The sequence below is a fragment of the Vicugna pacos genome, unplaced genomic scaffold (genome assembly GCF_048564905.1).
Source record: "Vicugna pacos unplaced genomic scaffold, VicPac4 scaffold_103, whole genome shotgun sequence".
Lineage (NCBI taxonomy): Eukaryota > Metazoa > Chordata > Mammalia > Artiodactyla > Camelidae > Vicugna > Vicugna pacos.
The window spans coordinates 3,225,558-3,233,916 of NW_027328783.1; positions in this window are offsets into that span (position 1 = coordinate 3,225,558).

Genomic DNA, 8,359 nt, shown 5'->3' on the forward strand with positions numbered 1-8,359 from the left:
TTTGCACATTCCCACCTATGTATGTAAATTCCTTTAAAATTTTAGTTATTTTTAACTTAAAGAGATTTAAATCCTCAAGTGGCTTCTGCCCGGGTAATAGAACAGAACAAATCTGACTCCAAATTAGATCTGTTCCTTTGAATTTAACCCTATGCTCTGTCTCCTAGGCTTCATCTTGCTTGTAAAAAATTGTTGCCTAGAGCCTGAAATACACAGGAGAGCTTATTCTGAAGCTCTGACCTTTAAGGATATTTAACACTTTTTCATTCATTAAAAGATAGCAAATTGCAGAATAGAAAATAACGTTTGTTTTGTTGGAGATTTACAGGGATCTGACCCACGCAGATAGCTGTAAGAACAAAGGATTCTAACAAGAAGGAATTCCTACACTAAGAAGTTTGCAACAACCAAGCACGTAGGAAAGGAGCCTGAATTGTGACTTGGGGAGATGGTTTTCCAGAACATTAGTTTGCCAACTAGGTCTACAGAAACTTGCTATTCCAAGCCCCAACATCTGGTTTCCAAACTTATTGGCCTGTCCTGCACTGAGGAGAATGAATTTGGACTTGGTAACACTCCTATCTACCTAGAAAGCTGGGCACTGGAGCTGAGTGTTATGGAAACAGGCCAGCCAAGAAACAAGCACCAATCGGAGTGCTGGAGTACTCAGAATTATTATGCCGGTGGGCTCAGAGGGGCTTCTGCTCCGAAGTTCTGAGCACCTCCAAGACGTGCACATGAGGTTTTAAATACTTCAATACAAGTAAGGGGATATTAGCCAATAAGACTTAAAGAACAAAAAGCAAGGAATCAGTACACTGGAGCTTATCAATTTGTAATAGATCACGTTACTGACACTTGTTGAGCTTGGAATTACGAGTTAGGTTGTTAGGCCAATAAACTGACACTAAACTTCAGATTTACGAGATAGCCCAGCAGAACTTAGATCAGTAAACCGACACTTATCACACTTAGATTTGTGACTTAGCTTGTTAGCCCAGCTGGACTTTTCCTTCACATGAGGACAGCTCTCCCACCCCCAGGAAACCACTGTGATCCCTTGATGTTTCCACTAGGGTGGGGTATGGTTTACCCAGGAGGGGTGGGGACTATGCACCAACACTCAGGCAGTCTGCTCTGTCTGGGGCTCTGATCTTGTACCACACCACTCCCCCCAGCCCAACACCTGGGACAGTGGAGCTAAGGCAGTGATCCTTCCTGCCTGTTTCCCAGCGTGTAAAAGGGGAATATGTGCTCTTCCCAAGGAAGTTCTGAGCGACAACACCTGCGGGTGCTTGGTTCTCAGAGCAACAGAAAACCCAGCTCCGCATGGGGGCAACGGGTGTGATCCCCGTAGTGTTTCTGCAGAAGCATCTGATGGAGGGCTGGATCAGGGAGGTAAATCATGAGCTGCGGGACTTGAACGGTTACAGAAGTGTACAGAGGTAGGTCTGCCATCTCAGGGTGCCCTAGAGGTAAAGCTTTTTCTCTCCAACTCCGCTACGACACTCCCCTATCCAGACCCATCCCTTCTCTGCTCTTCCTGTCCATCTGTATCCCTCCACTTTTCCCCTCTTCTCCACCCGCTCCCATCTTCTCCCTCCCTCGCTGTCCCACCTTCTCTCGCAGAATCCAGAGAGGATCCATGTCCCTCCTGCGCATGCGCTGTCGGTGCCTGGTGGTCCGCTGGTTCGAAGCTCCATGTCCGAGCCGGGGATTGGCCCCAAATGCTTCTCAACTCTGTCGCCCGTTAGGCCTTTGGTTCCTGCCTGGGGCCGGGGCTTCTGGCTGTGGAAGTGCAAGGTGGGGGGCTCCCGTGAAAGGGTTCAGGCGGCTTCGGGAGGGTGATCCGCCTTTCACAGCCCCCAAGGGCGCCAGTCAGCCCGTGTTCAGCTGAATTTCTCTGGCCAGACCCTTCTGACAGCACCACCTGCCCCGGCGCCCCGGCCACAGCTGTCCAGGTCCAGGTGTGCGCCTGCCACCTCTCACGCAGCCGGGATCCCCTCAGTCCACGGCTGGCGTCCCCTTCCCCTCTCCCGCCCGCGAGTCCTCTCCTCCCGGGCTTCCTCTCCTCGGCCGCCTGCCCGTCCCCACCAATGGGCGGGCTGTTTCCCGGGCGGGCGTGGTCTGCGGACCTGGACGGGAGCGGGCGGCTTATGCTGGTGCTGGGGCTGGCCTCCGAGCGGGGCTGCAGCCCGCACCCCCCCTTTCCCTCCCCCCTAGGGCTGCCCTCCTTTCCCTTTCACCCTCCCTCAGGACCAGCTCAGTGGCGTGTGTGCTGCTCCCCGGGCTGAGAGCCTCTGGCTGTAGCGCCCAGCTTCACCTGGTGGAGTCGGGAAAAGGGAGCATCAGTGCTGAGCAAGCGTCTGTCTCCTCCCTCAGTGTTTCTGCCGCAGGTAAGTACCTTGAACACTTTCAGGTGTTATGATGGCGGTGCTTGTTGATGTCACGTGTTTTTATAGTGAGAGGGATTAACAGTGGTGAAAGCAGGGCTTGGTTCTGTTAAAAATGAGCTGAAGGCATAAAGCTGTGATATCCTCCTTCCTTCCCTCTCCAAGGGTGAAACGTGTGACCGTCGATTTTAAAAAGACAGTTACAGTCCCTAACTAGCCCAGCCCAGCTAGTGTGTGTTAACAGGAACAGCATCACCAGAGGCCTTGGAGACCCAGGGATATTGCAGTCCTAAAGAACTCCTGGCACAGTTTGGTTTGTATTGGTTTTTTGTTTTTCTTAAATTGTGGGACAGACTAGTGGTATAAAAAGAAAAATATTTGTCAAGAAATATTTTTTCATATAACAGCGTTATTGTGATATAGTTCACACACCATGAATTCCATCCATTTAAATGGTAAAATTCAGCAGCTTTTAGCATATTCACAGTTGTGCAACCATTATTATTCCAGAACGTTTTTATCACTTCAGAAAGAGCAGTGGAAATTAATGACCAATCCACCCCTCCCCAGTGGTGGTTCTAAAGAAATTTCTTGGCTAATCTTGACCATAAATTCACTTGTTACATTCCAAGAAAAATCTGGTAGGAATTCTAATCAGAATTGCAATGAATCTGTCTATCAAAACAGGAAGAATTAACGTCTTTATGGCACAAACTTCTTCTACCCATGAATATATTTCGGACCCTATATTTTCCTCTGTCCAGAGCCTGGCCCATGGGAAGTCCTCACTACTTGTTGGGCTTGTGAATGATGAGATTCTATACATCGTTAGTTGCAGCTGTAGCCTTTCACAGAAGAGAAAAGAAACCTCAGTGAAACAAGTGACTCTCTGATGGTCAGAAAGAGTGACAGCCATTGCTGGAGTGATCCAGTGGACTTGGTGTTTGCAACCAGAATTCTCCACCACCTACAGCTAAGGGGATTAGAGTCTTCTTTTATTTTTTCTTAATGGCGTTGCTTTTATTTTTACTTATTTTTTAAATTATTTTTTATTTAAGTGTAGTCAATTTACAATGTTAGTTTCAGGTGTACAGCAGAGATTCAGTTATAAACATATGCATATGTATATACATATGTTTTAGATTGTTTTTAGTATAACTCATTACAAGAAATTGAATATAGTTCCCTGTGTTATATAGCAGGTCCTTGTCATTTATTTTATATTTACTAATTTGTATCTGTTAATCCCTCCTTTCCTGCCTGCTAAATACAGTTTGCTTTCTATGTCCATGAGTCCATTTATAGGAGCACCATTTTTCCTAGTAATATATGCTCTTTGGCTGCTTTCAGTTTCAGTAATTCCATCTTATCTGTGGGCGCTTTTCTTCTGGTGGCCTTTATGTGGTTTGCACACGTGGTAATAGAGATCTTTATTTGGGAGAACTCCAGGCCTCTGTAGTCCCTGGTACAGAATGCCCACTGAATTGATGATTGAACTGGGAAAAAAGCACAGTAAATGCTGGAATTTCCACTATGGTTGAGAATTCCAGGTTTCAATAACCTGTTTAGAAAACCTTAATATTGGCTGCACCCATACTGGGTAATTTGGTGGAAATTCATGGTATGGTGGTGTAGAGACGGGGCCTTATATTCTTCTTCTCTTTCTATTTTCTAACACTCATTCTCCTGGGCCTTCCAGATCCTCCCCCAGAAGTGCCCAGGGCTGGCTTGGTGCTGCACTGAGGCAATATTTGTTAATAACGCCCTTTCCTCTTCTCCTCTGAGCCTCCGTTTCTTTCTGTGCACAATGAGCGCTTAGACTAGATAAATACTTTTCAGTTTCTTTTAAAGCCATGTTTCCTTTGAGAAACAGAAAATGCAAATATCTCCTCTCAACCCAACCCTTTAGATTTTGGTATGTCCTCCAAGGAGTGACATAGCTCTTTGTGAAAAATTGATGTGATTTTGATTGCAGATGACACAGAAAAGACTCTTCAGAGATTTATTGCAGGGAGAGGGCAGGAAAGAGGCAGTATGTGACACTTTCTAGTGTGAGCAACGGAGCAGGGACTTGGATTTAAATACGGTGTCTGACGTGGCCTCTCTCTAATCTTGTAGAATGTGATAAACTTCTCTACCTCAGTTTCTTGATGTGTCAAGTTGGGGTGATAATATTTTAAGGCTTCTGTGAAACATTATACAAATAAGACATTTGTGTCTCGGTAGAAACAAGATCTGCTAGGGATTCAGGGATTTGTTTAAAAAAAATTCTTGTCCATAGCACTCTGTCTGTGTGTATTTAGACGTTCCTGGAGGGTGAGGGTGAGTCTAAAGTCCATTGTGGGACAGGTGGCCCATATTTCTCCGTGTCCCAGTTTACCCCCTACTCCCCAGTCCTCTTCCTCAGTCCAGGATGAAGTTCCCTAGTAGATTTACACAGAGGTCTTGTGGAAATAGCTTTTCATTTTATTGTTACACCAAGAAGGGCTGCCATCATGATCTCTGTGGTCAGGTTTTGAAGGGCTGCCATCATGATATATGGTAAGAATTCTATGCAATTTGGAGTTCCAATTTAATGAAAAGAAAAAAATTACAAATAGAAAATTAGAACAAGGGTGGTGACAGGGGCTCTTTTAAGTGGACACCATTAGCTTTGTTAGCTTCAGGTGCTGTGGCCTGTTGCCACGAGGACCCATCCTCTTGCTCTGAAGTTGGAGGGACTAGTGGGCTCAGTGGGAATGTTAACTGAGTGTATCTCATGGGCTGGGCATTGTCCTATTTGTACTGTGTGTTCCTTATTTGAGACAGTGAGCTCACCTAACCTCGATAACCTCTTTAAAATATTAGACTTTTAATTTTGAGATGTAATGTAGATTCCCATGTGGTAGTAAGAGATTATATGGAGAGGGCCTATGGGCCCTTTGCCCAGTTTTCTTAATGGTTCCATCTTGCAGTGTTGGGGTACAATTCATTACTGACTCACTAACAATTTGAGGTTTGTGTTATTGCCCTTATTTCTATTCACGATTAAACTGGGGCTTCGAGAAGCACACAGGCCTGTCCAGGTCACCCACATTGTTAATGCAGAGTCGGGTGAACGTGGGCTTGGGATTTCCAGGCAGTACCATTATGATGGTTTGTGGCAGGGAGCAGCATTCACTTTGCTTGTTTATTCATTCATTCAACAAACATTTATTGAGTAAACTCTGTGGGTGAGATGCTTTCATAGAGTTATCTGATTCTTCAGCAGTACTGAGAATCAGGTAATGTTTATAATTTTTAATCTGAGGAAATTAGCTCTGAGAGGTTATAACCCCCCCAAAGGAAGTATAACTCATAAAGGAGGGATAGAACATGTGTACAGTCACCTTCTTTTATGCAGGTGGTACCCTATGCATTTTACATTTTCAAACATCCGTAATCCAGATATATTCTTGTAAGGCAAGGCTTTTTTTTTTAATTGAAGTATAGTCAAGTTTACAATGTTGTGTCAATTGCAAGGTGTTTTTTGACTTTTGAATTAAAAAATACTTTTTCAGCTGTGTAATTAGGTGTATTTACTTGTTTCATTTTTAAAATGAGGTACTGGGGTTTGAACCCAGGACCTCGTACATGCTAAGCATATGCTCTACCAATGAACAGTACCCTCTACCCCAAGGCAAGTTTTCTTATCCATTATTATGAAGCTTAGGAGTTCAAATAAATTGAATAGGAATCCAGATCTTTTGATCCTACTGTGGTCCTTTTCTTTATATTCTGCTGAAGGGGGTTGGGGAAGCATTTCCTTTGTTCATTTCTTTATTCAGCATTTTTGAGCAGTGACTTTGCATCAGGGCCTTGCTAGGTGCTTGGAAATAGAAAATAAGAAATGACCTTTCTCTGCAGAGGCAGGAAGCCTAGACCAAAAGCTGGGTAATGTGATCGAGCTACAGTAGCCATATGCAGACTCTGAGGACAAACTGTACCCTTGGATTTGCTTTGGCTTCCCTTGTCTTCTGGCTGGTACACACCAGGTCACCGCAACCCAGATGGGCCCGTAGCACACAGCAGAGAATGTACCTCGATCTCCTCTCCCCTCTCGGCAGGGCCTGCAACATGAGCATCCCTGACTACGTGCAGTGTGCTGAGGACCACCAGACACGTCCCGTTGTGGTCCAATCCATAGAGATCATTTCAGAGGAGAATTTCTTTTGCATCTATCAGCTACTCACCTCGGTTAGCCATATGAGCCCTTGTGGCTCCCAGTGGACACTCTGTATCCACTACAGGCACCGCTATGTGCCCGAGAATCGGTGGAGCGTCTTCCAGAAACACCCCAAGGTCGTGGGCCTTGTCACCATTACCGAATGTCTCTCTGCCAAGGCCTTCGAGAAGCTCCACATGCAGAGGAGCTGTATGGCACATCGCTTAATGACTCTCAGCTTTTTGTCTTTGTGCAGCATGGGGAGGTAGCCGAGCAGACGCGCACCGACGTTGCCTTCAATCTAAGAGTACTGCAGGGTGGTGGAGAAGAGGATCGAGGACTTCACTGAGTCACTCTTCATCTTGCTCAAGTCCAAGTGGCTGGATGGTGGCCCCAAGAATTCTGGGGACAAGATCCCCCTCCCCTGCATCCCGTTTGAGAAGGAGGACTTCATGGGACTGGACACAGACAGCAGGTAAGTTTACCTGGAAGCCAGTCCACCTTGGCTGTGTGCTGGATTGCTTCCCTACATCCAGAAAGGGATCAGCAAGGAAGAAGTCAATCTTGTAGCCAAGGGGGGAGGGAGGTGCACCCCGCCAGTTTCCAGACATTTCAAAGTGAATCCGCCTTTATTTCAGAGAGATCCTTTTAGGGTTAGTGTGGACACTTACTCCCGCTTTACAGCCAGGAACATGCTGGGACCCCTGGAGTTGCTGTCCAATAAAGTAGCCAAAGCCACTGATGCTAGGAGCACTGGGGAGGAGGCTGGACTCAGCTGAGATGTGCTGTAGGTCAAATGCACATCAGACGCTGAGGCTTGTCTAGTAAAAGTACATAAACTATCTCTTTACTTCCTATATTGATTACATGTCAAAATAATAGTATTTTACATACAGTAGATTAAGTAAGATCTGTTCTTAAAATCACATTCTAGTATTTGTTTTTTGTTTGTTGGCTTGTTTCTTTGTTTCAAATTTTAAACGTGGCAACTGGGAAACTTTCTTTACATGGCTCTCATTTCATTTCTGTTGGGCAGCCTGTCCTGGTACATGCTCATCCCTTTGCTTATAGATGAGATGCTGAGCCCCGAGAGGCAGAACGAGGCGCTGGTTGAGCTGCGGCTGAAGCCGCTGTCACCTGCCTCCCAGGCCCAGCACCTTTTCAGCTCAGGCCGTCTCTTCCTGCCCGACAGCCACCATGCCAAGTTAGGACATCAGAAACACCGCCAGGGACTTCCTAATGAACTCCTTATGCAGGGAAAGGCGTATCACGGTGTATGGGACAGAGCAGGGAAATGTTCATTCCCACTTTGTCCCTGTGATTAAGTCAATGGCCCCACTTTGCCTCGGAAGTACAGATGAGCTCTTCTGGGCTGCCTACCCCCCACCTTCTGCTCTGTTTCCCTATATATCTATCGTGTTGTCCCTCGGGCTGAAGAGGGTGAGATGCCTTTGCCGAGACGTGGTCCCCCTTTGCTGGGGTGAGTGAGGGAAGCTGTGTCCCCCCGGCCTACGGCCTCGGTCCTTGAGTCTGGAGAGGGCTCATGGTGGTCCCACAAGTGGCGGTCAGAAGACCTGGCATGTGCTACCGGGCCCGCTTTGGAGGTGGTGCTCTGTGATTCTTGAACTTACCTAAGATCAGATCCTACTTTCTGGTTGTTGGTAAGTTGGAGGAGAATATGCTAGAGAATTAATAAAAAGAATGTCTAGACCAGCCCTGTGAGTGAGAAGCACAGGGGACACTAGTCCCACCTGCGAGAGCCCACCTAACAGGCTCTGGATGA